General features: G+C 39.3%; 1 pseudogene; it reads right to left on the bottom strand.

The window, feature by feature from the left end:
- Window positions 1-1,863: 1,863 nt before the first annotated feature.
- Window positions 1,864-15,447, bottom strand: part of LOC102495362 (40S ribosomal protein S3a-like) — an 18,000-nt pseudogene continuing 4,416 nt past the window's right edge.

Genomic DNA, 15,447 nt, shown 5'->3' with positions numbered 1-15,447 from the left:
GTCACCCCCTGGGAGGGATGGCCACACCACAATCCTTTCTCCTCTATTCTCCTTTTGGGATCTTGGCCATGAGTTTAAGCCACCGGGTCCAGCACTCGGACTGCGGTCGTGAACATATGAATTTGACAGGGAGAGGGGAAGGTGATACCATTTAGTCCACGGCACAGTTATATCAGTAGATCTAATTATGTCAATGTGTCAGTGGTTTAGCATCCTGCATGGCATTCCAACATCCACAACTCACATTCTTAGAGCATGTGCTTTGTACCGACACTGCACTAGATTCAGACATTATAAAAGTGAGTAAAAGAATCTCCTACCTTTAAGCTTATAGTGTGATAGTCAAGACTGACACACATGCCCACAAACATCATAGTACCACGAGAGGAGTAAGTAGAAATAAGTGCATGCTATTCTAAGAAGAATGTCTGCCTATAGTGTATTTCCCACTAATATGTCTTTTAAGTTATTTTTTCTTTACATTTATTTTTAAAAATTATGATTTCTGGTTTACATGTAATCAATGTATACCTTTATGGACTACAGTATTTTTTTTTAAGGCATGGATACATTGTATTGTCAATTCAAGGATATTCTCATATTTGTCTTCCATAACATTTAATATATTTTTTCAAAGAATTATTTAATTTTATTCATTCATTCATTTATTTTAATTTGACCAGAGAGAGACACACAGAGAGAGGGAAAGTGAGAAGCAAGTCACCAGGTCTGGGACTTGAACTGTGGTTGGCATGTGGGAGTTGGCATGTCCAGAACCTTAACCACCGTGCCACCTGCTGGCCCCAAACATTTACTATATCTATTTAAACTATTTTGGCATAGCAGTAGTTTATTACTTTCTGCTGTGATCTCTGACGTTGCAAGTACTGTCCAGTGACCCACAAACAGCTCTGCCATGCTCCAGGTAGTACAGGTGGTTTCATCCCTGAGCTGCCTCATGTCCTGTACAAACATTTCTGCATGTCCAGTCCCTGTGACCCAGGCATCCTCATGGCCCCGTATCTCTTCAACTTTTTTTTTTTTTTTTGAGGGGCTTTCGCTATAGGATAGTCGACTGTGGTTTGAGTACCGGAACTGGTGGCTTAAACTCATGCTGGTGCATGTGCATGCTTGCCCGGGATCCCAAGAGAATGGAGGAGAAGGGAATGTGGTGTTTCTGTCCCCCCTGGGGTTGGTTTCTTGCTTTCTGTCTCTCTTTCTCAGCCTTTCTGGTGAGTGCACACGCCCTATAGCAAAAACCTCTTTCAAAAAGAAAAAGGGTGGACCACCAGGTGGCAAGGTGGTTACAGTGTTGGTATTCCCACATAGCCAACCGCGGTTGAGTCCTGGACCTGGTGGCTTTCTTTCTTTTTTTTTTTTTTGCTATAGGGCACGGGCACTCACCTGACAGACAGAGAGAGACGGAAAGCGAGAAATCACCCACCAGGGGGGATGGCCACACCACAATCCCTTCTCCTCCATTCTCTCGGGATCTTGGGCACGCACGCACACGCACCCGGTGTGAGTTTAAGCCACCGGGTCCGGGACTCGAACCTCAGTCAACTACGTGGGAGTCCAGTGACATAGCCATTACCCTAACTGCTGGTCCTGATTTTAACATCTTCTAAGAATCTATTTATTGTCCCTTAGATAGAGTACATAACCTAATAGGACTGATTTTAACTACCATTGAATCACCGGCCTCTTATGAAGTTTTCTTACAGACTTTAAATTAAAATTAAGCAAGCATTACAGTGTTGCAATTGTACAATTTTCTGCCTTAGTGTAAAATGAAATTAGGTGCATCCACACATCAGCGTGCTGTGTCCTTTATATTTGGTCACCTTACATAGTGTGACCAGCTCACTGGTCACTAATAGGTCTGAAATCATTGGTATCAGTTAGGGCCAAAAGTAAGATCACAGTTAATACAGTTTTGAAATCAGTCCCACGATCAAACCTTTCCGAGGCCGTCCTGTCATTATTTCCTAAACGTGGCTGTAAAAGTTTGGAGACCTTAAGTTTATAAGCAGCCGAGTGTGCTTTGTCCTACCAGCTTCCTCAACGCTACAGTGACTATTAGGTTTTAAACTGTTTCTATGTGTGTTTGGCATTTTATTTATTTTAACCAGTGGACACACCTTTTCCTTTTTGTACTAGTGTGGCTAGCCTTCCTTGTAATAACAGTTGACATAATCCTGTTGCATTGAAAGAAAACACTGGGTATTCCTAACTTTCTTAGACTTCGGTAGGAAGGAACATGGACCTTAAACCGGGTGAGGCGGGGAGAGATAGGAGCAGTGCGCCCAAGCCTTTCCAGTTCTCAGGCACTCTTCTGTTTGGTTTGGGATTTACATCATTACTCCCCCATTATTTCCATACTGAATTGGAACAATAATGAGATATTTTTTACTTGTCTGATTGGCAAATGTTTCAAACAAGCAGTAACAACCATTGCTAGCAAATACTTAGGCATACACGCATTCCCTTTCTTTGATGGCAGGAATGTGAATTCCTCACTTCGTTTTGGCAGATAAACCTGGCAGTCACTATTTGAATTAAACTGACTATACAGAGCTAGCAGGTAGCATGGTGGTTGGGGCTCTGGATTCCCACACGGCTGATCAGGGTTCAAGTCCAGGACCTGGTGGCTTGTTCCTCACTTTCTCTCTCAATCTCTCTCTAGCTCTCTCTGATGAGTGTGTGTGTCCTGTAGAAACTTTTAAAAAAGTGATAAATAGAAAGTAAGTGATTCATTCTTTTTTAAAAATAAAACTATACATTATACAGCAATTCCAGTTTCTGAATTCTTTATTTTTTCTCTGTGGAAATTTCTCCCAGTCAGTAAGCAAAAGACACATTCTGTAGCTTAAAAAAAAAAAATCCGTAGCAAACACCACCTGACCATCCTCTAATCTATTTCAATTCCGTACCTATCTACCTGATGCTAGCATCAGCTCTACAAGATGAGGGCTCATCCCACAAGTCCTCCCCTCCTCTCACCTGATAGCAGGTACAAATCCAGGCCTCTGGGACTTCTGACCCACCCGCTGTCTGCACATCAGAGTGCTATTCTTCCTCCTCTCCTTGAGCTCAATCCATTTGCAGGAGAGGTTTAGGGAACTTAGGGAGACACTGATGGTTACCAGCTTATTATAAAGGATATTTCAAAAGGCACAGATAAGCGATGCAGAGAGTAAGGTGTGTGTGTGGGGGTAGGATGGTGCTTCCATGCCCTCCCTGATGTCCCCTTCAGGAGCCTCTTCCATGTGCTCAGCCATCTGGAACCTCTCTGAGTCCTGTCCTTTTTGGTGTCATTTTATTTTTCAACAGTGACACCTTCCTGAATTCTAACATATAAAAGTCACATTGGATAAAGTACATATAGTGACATAATGCTATGTGTGTCACTGTTTGTAGTATCAATAAACCTTCAAGAATCAGAATACTCATAAGTGGAGAGCTGAATAAATTATGACAAATATGTGCTTGCACACACACACACAATGGAATGAGTAAGATTTATATGGATATAAATGTCCCAACTGGAAAGGATGTTCATAATATACAGTGAGATGAAAAAAGCAAATTGAGAATAAATTGAATAATGCTAATGTGATAACAAAGTAAAACCTGAAAACAAGTTACGTGATTGATCCAAGAGAAAATGGAGTCAAGTACACACCCAGTTCTTCACATTTGTTACCAACAGAGGTATGGAGGATTTCTGACGTTCACCTTTTCATTTATTACATCAGAATAGCAAGGTCACAGAGAGGAAAAGGAAAGCTGAGAATACCATCTCGTTGACTGAGGCTGGTTGAGAGGAGGACTGGACACCAATATGGCAGCTAGACTCTTTGTACCCCTTAAATGGGAGCGTGGGGCTGTCTCTGACGTTTTGTGCACAGAGATTTGGAAGAGGAGGTTGACTGTAGAGGAAGAGGGCATGGCCAATGCCCAGGGCACTTCTCTCTCCAATTATATGCGGAAGAGGTCTGACCATACCTTCATCAAGTTCCTAGAGTGAGGAGGATGCAGGGTAAGAGTACATCTACTCCAGGCTGAGCAGAAATGTCCAGACAAGTCAAGAAATTCCCCAGATGTCCAGGCTTCCCTCCCTTATTCAAACCACAGAGCTAGGCACTAATTTACATGTGAGGATATCATCCAAAGACTAGATAGGAGAAGAATATGACAAGATAATAGTTGAGGTTCTTAATCTATGCTTTTCCTTCTTCATTTTCCTTCCTTTGTTCTTCCTCATTCAAGCTGGTACCTAGTTGGCTTGGGGAATGTGAGGCAGGTAATGTTTGTGGTTATTCATTTCCAGTAACTTCAGTCTGAAGAAGCCAGGCAAGCTTGCCAGAAAAGGTAAAATGAAGGAGGATTTGTGGACCAGACCAAGTGTCAGGGCCAGAGATATGATGGGAGGTGAATTTTCAAGTAGGAAAGATTTCCATGGTAATAGGGAGTTTGGGGAAGAGGAGAAGGGTAATTCAGTGGAAGTAAATAGATAATACCAGTGTCCTGACTTGGTAAGACTCCATAGAGAGGATGGATGTTTGGTATTGAGGTAAATGAAACTAAGGGAATCCACTCATCTATTAGCAGGCATTTTGGAGAAAAGAAAACATAGGGACATTAGACTTTATCAAAAATTAAAACTTACTATACCCCAAAACTGCTCTCAAGAAAATGATGAGGCTGGGACCAGCAGATGGCATAATGGCTAGATCGCTGGACTCTCATGTAGTGGACTGCAGTTCAAGTCCTGGATCTGGTGGCTTAAACTTACTCTGGGTGCTTGTGGGTGTGTGCCAAAGATCCCAGGAGGAGAATGGAGAAGGGATTGTGGCGTGGCCATCCCCGCTGGGGGCTTATTTCTTACTTTCTGTCTCTTGGTCTCTCTCCGTCTTTCTGGTGAGGATACGCGCCCTATAGCAAAAACCTCTTCAAAAAAATAACAAAAAAAAAAAAAAGAAAAGAAAAGAAAAACACATCATGACTTTTCCAACAACTTAATACATCTGCAATGAACATTCTTGTGTTCTTGTGCAAGTTCTTTTCTAGAATTTTTACTTCAGAAATTAACTTGCTGGGCTCTAAACTACAAACTTCACTAAATGTTGTCAAAATGCTCCCCAAATTATATCAATTTGCACTCTCAACCTCATATTTTTCTTTACAAGTTTATTCTGCACTGTGATAGTAGAAATTCAGTTGTTCATTAATCATAGCAATGAACATTAGGAATTAGAAACGTTCTGTTTCCCCGACTTCCTCACCATTACTTGTCATTGTCAGACTTGGAACATTTCCAGTCTGATAGATATGAAAGAGTATCTTGTTTTAATTTTAAAAGTTCATTCACTTATTTTTCCTGGTGAGAGGGAGAGAGAGAAAGAGAGAGAGAGAGAGAGAGAGAGAGAGAGAGAGAGAGAAAGAGAGAAGTACCCAGTCTTCATGTCACAATCCACCCCTAGCCTTAGTCACCAGTACCAGGGTATTGCACATGCCTAGCATGTACAGGAAGCTCTCAGGGTATGAACCTGGGACCTTTCCTTAAGGCTTTAGGATTGTAGAGTGTTGCCTTACTATTGCACCACCATCTGGCTCTTACAGCTTGTCTTTTAATGTTTACCTTACCTAGGTGCATAAAAATTTTAAATGTTAACGTCGACACATTTATTTTTCTTTTAGTTTGTACTCAGTGGTTTACTCTTTTGTTTACTTATTTTTCTTACAGATTCTTTTAAAGGATATTTCTAGGTTCATAGTAAAACTTTACAGACAATACAGAGATTTCCCATAATCCCCTACCCCCACACATGAACAACCTTTTTCAATATCTTTTACCAGAGTGGCACGTTTATTGCAATTGACAAACCTTTTATATTTTAAGAAAATTTTTTATTTGTCAGGAGGTAGTTAACCAATTTTCTCTTAAACCTCTCTCTCTCTCTTTTTAAATTACCAGAAGGTGCATGTGCTTGTTAGAGAGAGTGGGAAAGAAGGAAAGGATAAAAAAAAAAACCCTGGGGGATGGTCACATTGCAATCCCTTTTTCACTTCTCTTTTTATTTCAGATATTGGGCATGCACCCACATATGCTGGGCATGTTTTTCAAACTTCCTGCTTTGGGACCCAAACTGTGTAATCACCCATGTGAGATGCAGCTGCCTTAATCACCACACCACAAGCTGATCCACTTTCTTAAAACTTTTTCTTTTGGAAAGGTTTTTGCTATAGGGCACATGTGCTCTCAAGAAAGACAGAGAGAAAGAAAGCAAGAAATCACCCCCCGGGGGGATGGCCACGCCGCAATCCCTTCTCCTCCATTCTCCTCTCAAGATCTTAGGCACGCATGCACACGCACCTGGCGTGAGTGTAAGCCACAGGTCCAGGACTTGAACCGCGGTCGACTACATGGGAGTCCAGTGATATAGCCATTACAGCAACTGCTGGTTCCCACTTTAGTGTCGTGACCAGCAGGTGGCATAATGGTTATGTCGCTGGACTCCCATGTAGTCAACTGCAGTTTGAGTGCCAGACTCAGCGGCTTGAAACTCATGCCAGGTGCATGTGTGAGTGCCCGAAATTCTGAGAGGAGAATGGAGGAGAAGGGATTGCAGTGTGGCCATCTCCCTTTTGGGTGGTGATTTCTCACTTTCTGTCTCTGACTCTTTCTGGTGAGTGCATGCCCCCTATAGCAAGAATGTCTCTCTCAAAAACAAAACTAAAACAAAAACAAAACATTTAAGTGTTACTTTTAGTCTTTAGGTCATCAATGTGAACTTCCTGTTGGGATATGGAACGAGTTAGTTTCTGATACATTTTTAAATTGGTTCCTTAATCACATGGCGTCAGACCACACTATTAGCAGATTCACTTGTGTCTTCATGGAAAGATCTAATATAACAAATTAGTCAAGAGCAGGCATCATGACAGGATAGTGTGGGTTAACTTCTGGACTCACAGGTAAGACCTCCAAAACCAATGAGCAGACAGGGCATTACCAGGATTAGTGAGTGGAGTAACCTCTGTCGATTCTTCCATGTCATGGACATTGGCTGATAGGAGACCAAGAACATTTATTAAAGAGTTACAGCGGGCTCACCCTCACAACTAGATATCAGAATCTGGGTCAAACTAGCCAGCCAACCAACCAACCAGCAAGCATAGCAGAAGATGTGGCAGAACTAACACAAAGTACTTTTTGAGCACAGATGTACAACCAGAGGGAAATACAGCCTCTCTGTAATATCACTGATCTACTTAATATATGCATAACCTTTTTAGGCTCTTAAAAACTGAAATGTAGTGAAGAAGGGAAAAATCCTGTTTTAATTGTTAGGTTGGAAGAAATGAGATTTATATTTTTTTCCCTCCCCATAAAAGAATGAAATAAAAATCAATTTTAATAATTTCAGCCAAGTTTATATTTTTACTATAAAATATCTGTCTTATTAGTAAAACAGCTACATGAGCTTTCATCCTAATTTTGGTCCTTATATAACTACCTTAAGAACATTAAAGAAAACCTTGAGTTATTTAAAGCACTGATATTGCGGTTTCTAAATTAAAATCTTAGCATAGACGTCTGTTGTCATAATTAAGCACAAACCAGAATCCAGTTTGTAGTTTCTAAGATGGCTGCCAGTGAATTTGGTACATAAATTAGTCTTTGTAAAAAAAAAAAAGAAAGAAAAGAAAAAAGAATTCGCTGGGAATATCCCACATGTATTCTAAATCCCCCAGTTGGCCTAGGTAATTTTTCTAATTCTTCCACAACACATGGCATTCTATCTATGAATGACATCAATTTGGAAATACCCTGTAGTTTTCTGAGTTATAAATGGATATGTCACTGTGAACTCCTGATTGTATTATGATTCATACTTTCACTTCTGTTTTTTATACTATCATTTTGAAAAAATGAAAATGAAACTGTGTCTCACTGGCCAAAGGTTCACAGGAGAGGGAAAAATAAGTTGAATCTAATGGATTAAGAAAATATACAAGGATTTTTGCCTGAGGATATTGTGAAACACAATTCTTAAGGAAAAACAAGGCAGTCGTGACTCAAAAAACTTTGTAGTGACTATTGTCAGAACTCACGTAAGAGCAGTGGTCAGGGCTTCTGGCATTTATTCATCCTCTTTTAAAAACTCTTCTAATTAATGGAGCTAGGTTCTGAACCATATCATTCTAAGTTCAGGATTTGTTCCCTTAATCTTTCCAGACAGTAATTATCTGATGATAGACAAGTGAGATAACCCTAAAGAAGAAAACAGAGTAATATGTGAAAAGTCTCAACGTAACCCCAGGGGTGAAAGCCTTTGTTCGCAGTGCAGATTTCCCCAGGACAGAGGCTCCACCTGCTCAGGCTGAGTTCTCTACACCGTAGGCAGTTCCTGGCACACAGTAATGTTCCACAAATATTTGTTGAATACATGAATAAAGTGGCTTTAAAGCAAATTCCTGTACTTCATGGTTTTCTGTGAAAAGCCACAAGAAAAACATTTCTTCTGAGGTTTCAGCATTCTAGTAACCATGAAGTATTAGGAATCTTATCAATTTTCCTTATGAGACCCTTCCAGTAGTAAAATGCTTCGTATCATAAGGTATGAAGTCTAAGCCCAGGCGACTCAATGGCTCCTACTTCTTTATGAGACTGGACTATTAGAAGAGCAATTTTACCAGAGATTATAAACTCTTTATGAAGATTAATGTGATTATAAAAATAGCCAGTTATTTAAAGAATCTTTCTAGGGTGAATAAATTTATCTTCTTGGGCTACTTGTCACTAAATGGTATTTCCTACAAAGAATTATATTTTGTGGATCATGATTTTATTTATTTTTCTATAAATGAACCAATGACTCACTTTCAAATCTCCTCTTCATAGAGCAAAAGATTTTTACAAAACCTACCCTGCTTTGATGCTTACACTTCGAATGTATCAACTCCTTTAGGTTAAGGCACTGAAGAATGTTCATATCTGAGAGACACGTACTTCACCTGTTTTTAACCATAATACATTTCTTAAGATGAAATAGCTCAACAGACTAGCTAGCCAGCTACTTTTTGGATTTCTAAGATTTCAGAACTCGGGAGGGGTATGAGAATATAAGGAGTAAAACACTGTGTATAAACAGCAGTGGATGTGATAGTAAAAAGAATGCTCAGTAAAAAAAAAAAAAAACAAAAGCTGTTCCATTCAAAAATGGTCAGGGGGGCACAAATAACCAGTTAAAAATATTAGAGCATTCTAAAGTCAGTTAGACCAATAGCCTGAGCTGAAAATAACATTGAGAATGTAGAAAGAACAGTAATGATATTAAGTATGATTGTTGTTTTAAGTCACTATATTTTAAGATAGTTTGTTAATCAGCAATAGACTATCAGAACAGAATTGTAACAATTAAAGAGATTTTTTTTTGAGAGATATTTTTAACTATTAGGGTGTGTGTGCTCCCCAGAGAAAGAGAGAGACAGAGAGACAGAAAACAAGAAATCACCCCCTGGGGGGATGACCACACCAGGATCCCTTTTTTGTTCTTTCTCCTCTTGAGTTTAGAGCACATACCCAGTGTGTTTCAAGCCACCAGGTCTGGAACTCGAACTACATACAACTACATGAGAATCCAGCTGCATAACCATTATGCCATCTGCTGGTCCCTGATTGAATAGATATTAATGACAAGAAAGTCAAATGGTGAGATTCTTTTTTAAAAATTAAGAAAATTAGGGACCAGCAGTTAGCATAATGGCTATGTCACTGAACTCCCATGTAGTTGACTGCAGTTCGAGTCCCGGACTCAGTGGCTTAAACTCATCCCGGAAACGTGTGCGTGCGTGCCCAGGATCCTGGGTGGCTTAAACTCACGCCAGGAGCGTGTGCGTGCGTGCCTAGGATCCTGAGAGGAGAATGGAAAAGGGATTGCAGTGTGGCCATTCCCCCTGGGAGGTGATTTCTCGCTTTCTGTCTCTCTTTGTCTCTTTGTCTTTCTGGCGAGTGCATGTACCCTATAGCAAAAACCGTCCCCCCCAAAAAATTTAAGAAAGTTAAGAGCAGAAATATGAAAGTCATCTGTCATCTGTTTATCTTTTTTCTTTTTTTTTGAATTATTTTATTTGACCAGAGAGGGACAGAGTGAAAAAGACAGAGAGGGAAAGTGCAAAAGCAAGCCGCCAGTTCCAGGACTGGAACCACAGTCAGTCATGTGGGAGTCTAGCCCCCTTAACCACCATGCCACCTGCCAGCTCCTAGAAGTCATCTTAATGAGGTAAAATAGCTTATAAACCAACCAGACTTGACTTGAATCAGTTAAATATTTTTAAAAGAAATAATGCATTAGAAAGGAAGAGAAGTTGGTCAGCCTGGCATTTAAAATAATAATAAACAATTTCTTTTTTTAGGTCACAAATAGTAATTTTTATTTGTCACTATTGAAAGTCTGAACTTTGAACAGATTCTTGGACTGGTGGTTCACATCCATCACCACTTTCAACTTTGGCGCCCATCTCATTCCCAGTAGCTTTTCAAGAGCTACTACCTTTACCATGAAGATCCATAAGTTTTCATCCCTTTCAAGTCTCCTGTCTCTATCTGCCTTTGACTCTCTCTACGTCTGTCTCTGTCCTCTCTCTCTCTCTCTCTCGCTCTCGCTCTCTCTCTTTTTTTAAATTTTTTACTTTTTAGAATTTTTTTAAGGTGAGGCATTTTACAGGACCCTTGGGCCCCTCCCACCTAGCCCTTTAACTTGTTAATAATCCCCTCTCCTCCTCCCAGAACAGCCCTTCTTCAAGAGACAGACAGCTCCATGGCTCCTGCGATCTAGCGCTAGCACACCGCGCGGTTTTCTAATTTTTGAGTTTTATTGAAATTTTTTTGAATATTAATTTTTCTTTTTAGATTTATTTAAAAGTTTTTCTCTTCTTTTTCAGTTTCTTGTCTGTTTTTTTGCTGTTGTTGGTATTGTTTCCCTCTCTCTGCTTCCTTTTCTGCACACTCCTCGACCCTCAGATTGAACTTCCAAGTTTGGGAAGAAACCGACCATCCACCAGATGACTAGAAATCGCTGCAGGACCACAAGAAATATGGGGAAGCAGGAAAATACCTCTCCCACAAGGGAAAAGGATAGCTCCTCTTTATCCACACACAGTTCAATGGAAATCATGGAAATGTCTGATAAAGAATTCAGAACATTCATAATGGCAAAGCTAACAGAGATGGAAGAGAAGAGAGACAAGGAACTGCTGAAGAGGAAGGAGAAAGGAGTTGAAGAGTTCCAGGAGGTAAGGAAATTCATGCAAGATCTAAAAGAGGAATTTCACACTTTACAAAAGAATCAGATGGAACTGTTAGAGATGAAGGCTATAATACAAGAAGTCAAAATCTCCCTTGAAAGTATTAAAAGCAGACTAGATCATACAGAAAATAGAATCTCTAATGTAGAAGAGAAAATGGTTGGCCTAGAAAAATCCACCGCGAAGACTGAGAAAATGGCCCAAAAATTTGAGAATAATATGCGAGAAGTACTAGATACCATCAAACGTCCAAACATCCGGATAATAGGCATCCCAGAAGGTGAAGAGACTCATAAGGGCATTGATAATCTATTCCATGAAATCTTACAAGAAAATTTTCCAAACCTGGAGAGGCACTCAAAGATTCAGTCCCAAGAAATACAGAGGACCCCAAATAGAATCAACCCAAGAAGATCTTCTCCAAGACACATTATAGCCAGATTGACCAAAACCACAGACAAAGACAAGATACTAAGACTGGCAAGAGAAAAAAGGCAAGTTACCTACAAAGGGTATCCCATCAGACTAACGGCAGACCTCTCATCGGAAACAATGAGAGCGAGGAGAGAATGGGAAAATGTATTCAAAGTATTAAGGGAAAAGCAATTTCAACCGAGAATTCTGTACCCAGCAAGGTTATCGTTCATTTGGGAAGAAAAGACACGAACTTTCCCAGATAAACAAAACCTGAAAGAATTTACCAGCACCAGACCGGATCTCCAAGAAGTTCTTAAGGGAGTGCTATGTCAGTAAAATTAAATGCAGACACACAGAAATAAGAGTTCAGAAACTAAGAAAATGGGCAACTTAATTGTAGGGCCAAAAGCTGGAGTTGAGTATTACATCCCAGATTTCAATCTGGAACATCGAACCTCAACAGATACAGAAGAAAGATTAAGTACATGAGACTGAACTGATGAAACAGTATTCTACGACTTGACTAAAATATTGCTGCTTTTCTTCTAAGCTTTGTTGTCTGGTTTTAAGGACTTTTGTCCTGTCTTCAGCTATCAATAGATTCATGTTCCGACTATTTGAACAGAATACTAACCTGTTTCTAGGCTTTAAGTTTCAAAGAAATATCCTTACCAGTTCAAAACTGCTTTTCTTGAAACCATCGGCTGATCTTGCTATTGAAAGTAGTTAGATTACTTATGATATTGTGTGACCAACGAAATGTTGGGGGAAAAGGGATTGAAGACAACTGTAGACAGCAGAGATAGTGTAATAAGAGAGTGGAATAGGGCAGAGGGCTAGACATGGGGTAAAAAAACATATATATGAAAGTAGAAATGGAATATTATGGATGATAACATGCATTATTAAGCCACTATATAGTATATTCTAGATGGGAAACCACATTTAGAATGTTGTGATGATGCTCAGGGAATGAATGTAAATTAATAAAAAAAAAAAATTTTCAGAAGAAAAAAAAAAAAGGCATTAGAAATACCTATTTGATGACTGCAGTTAAGCTATATAGCCCTAGTTAGGTGCTACTTTACAGTATGTTCATTCTATTCACTGAGGTTTATGCCTAAAGTCAGTCTTGTGTTCATGGATATGTACATATCAGCTGTGCTTGCTATTGAAAATATTTAGATTTATTAAGATATTTAGTGAAACAATAAAATGGGGGAGGCATAGAAAGCAACAATAGATACCAGACACAGTGTGGGAGGAGGGTGGGAGATGGCAGAGGGTGAGATAGGGAATCAAGGATGGGAAAAAAGGCAAAATATACAGAAAACAAGAAATGGAAAATGATTTGTTGACAATAACACATATGTTGATGTGCTTGATTGAGCCAATATACAGTGTATTCTCAATGGAAAAATCTCATTTTGTATGCTATAATGATGTACAGTGAATGAATGTAAATAAAGAAAGAAAAAACTAAAATAAAAAAAAAGATTTGCAAAAAAAAAAAAATCCATAAGTTTTCCCATTTCAAATTTGGGCTTCTTCAACATTTTTACTTTTTTGACGAAGACATCATGCAGAGGGTAGATGGATTGGCAAGCCTTTTCTATGTCTTTTCCAATGCTGTCTGGAATCAGTTTATTGACCACTTCTTTCAAGTCATTTGTCTGCATTTTCTGGGTCATGATTTCCATCATCTTCTTCTGGATTTGTCGGACCTGCTGATACTGGGCATAAGAGGTCTTCTGTATCTGTTGCATTTTTCAATAAACCCAACACAGAAGAGATGAAGCAAATAATCATTGGTAGTCTTGACACTGACATGAACTTCAATCATGGTCTGCCATTTTTTGACCATGGAACACATTTTGTCATAGGTGAGATCCATGTCATGGAAGTTAGTCAGGCAGTTTTTGCCCTGAACATCCTCAATAGTTAGCTTGAATTTCCTAAATGCGACTTTGTCATTCTGCAGATCCGTAAAGCTTACTTCAAACACAAGGCCCTTAAGGCTGTTGGACACAATTTGGTTCCTTGAGTCCCAGTAACTAGTGTTTCCCCAGTATTTCTTATGTTGAACGTAGCAGGTATTTTCACATCATACCAATCTTTTTTAGGAAATGGAGCAACCACTTTCTTCTCGGCTCCATCTTTGCCGCCTTTCGTAAGGCACTTTTTCTTGCCAACATTTTTAGGAAATGGAGCAACCACTTTCTTCTCAGATCCATCTTTGCCGACTTTCGTAAGGCACTTATTCTTGCCAACACCAGGTGCTACTCAGAGAGCCAAAAGGGTGGAAATAGAACTCCTGAAAACATTTCTAAGGTACTTTTTGGCAGAAGATTCTTGAGAAATTTTGTCTTGAGATTTGTCCTTTATGATGCTGATTGTGAGATTTCTTTGATACCATTGAACATCATCTTGTTTAAATTAATGCCCTTACTCTGAATTCATAATCAGAGCATATTTTGATTATAATTTGACTTCTGAAATAATTTTATAATGAAAGAATGCTTTGAATAAAGAACTCCCTGGATGGTTGATTTTTGTTTGTTTGTTTGTTTAGAAGTCTCCTGAATCTAATTTCTATAAATTACATTTTCTGAGTTTGACCAGGTCTAGTACACTGACAAGACTGAATTTTTGAGCTGACCATCCTGAGTAAAAGAATCTAGGCTCCAATGCCTTCCTGAAGATTGTTGTCACCTTGAATGATGATACTTTGAAGATCCCCATTTTATGTGGGGACATAATGTGATGAGACTGGTATCATGATCTAGCATGATGCTTTGCAAATGTCAGCTCCCAAGTGTTTCCTCTGACATTCATATGAGGAAGAGGTAAAGGAAACAGCATACTTTAGAAGCAAAGTGGGGAGGGGGGCAGATTCTGAAGGCAATGCTTTATTGACACAGTAAGTTCTAAAAGAAATCTCTCTTGTGATAGTATATTGTACATTGTCAGGTGTGATGGTTAATTTTATATGTCAAGTTGACTGGGCTATGGAATGCCCAGACATTTGGTCAAAGATTATACTGGGTGTCTTTCAGGGTGTTTTTAAGATGAACTTAACATTTAAATCAATTAGTCTGCGTAAAACGCATTGTCCTCTCTTCTCTGTATATGGCTCTTACCCAATCAACTGAGGGCCTGAATAGAGGAAAAGGCTGACACGTCTGTAAATAAGAGGAAACTTCCTGTCTGAGTGCCTTTGAGATGGACATTGGTTTTCTTTTGCTTTTATACTCAAACTGAAATGTTGGGTCTCAAGTCTGCTAGCCTTGGGAATAGAACTACATCATTGACTCTTTTGGGTTTCCAGAAAATTGTACTTCCATAAATAAAGTATGCCTTTAATGTACTCGGTGGCAGGGAGTGAAATATTTTAACCTAAATTAGATTCTTTTGAGATTCATGGTGAATGTGTTTCCGTTTTTTTTTTTTTTTTTTTTTTTTTTTAATGAGGATACATCTCATCTCATTAACACTTGTCCAATTTATCCTCAATAACTGAATTTAAAAATTTGGTGGACTCTTATGTCCGAGATGTCTGTGGTACAGCTTGCCTAGTTTGTTTTATTTGTGATGCCACCACATTTCCTTTAGCTTAACAGGCTCTTCCTTTAGACCTCCAGACTAAACCTTGACTCATCTTTCCACTGAACTAATCAACTATAGTGTCAACAACTCCATGACTTGAAAGTCCTG

Source organism: Tupaia chinensis, unplaced genomic scaffold (genome assembly GCF_000334495.1).
Source record: "Tupaia chinensis unplaced genomic scaffold, TupChi_1.0 Scaffold000557_1, whole genome shotgun sequence".
Lineage (NCBI taxonomy): Eukaryota > Metazoa > Chordata > Mammalia > Scandentia > Tupaiidae > Tupaia > Tupaia belangeri.
The sequence above is the reverse complement of the archived record's forward strand: the minus strand, read 5'-3'. Positions and strand labels throughout refer to the sequence as shown.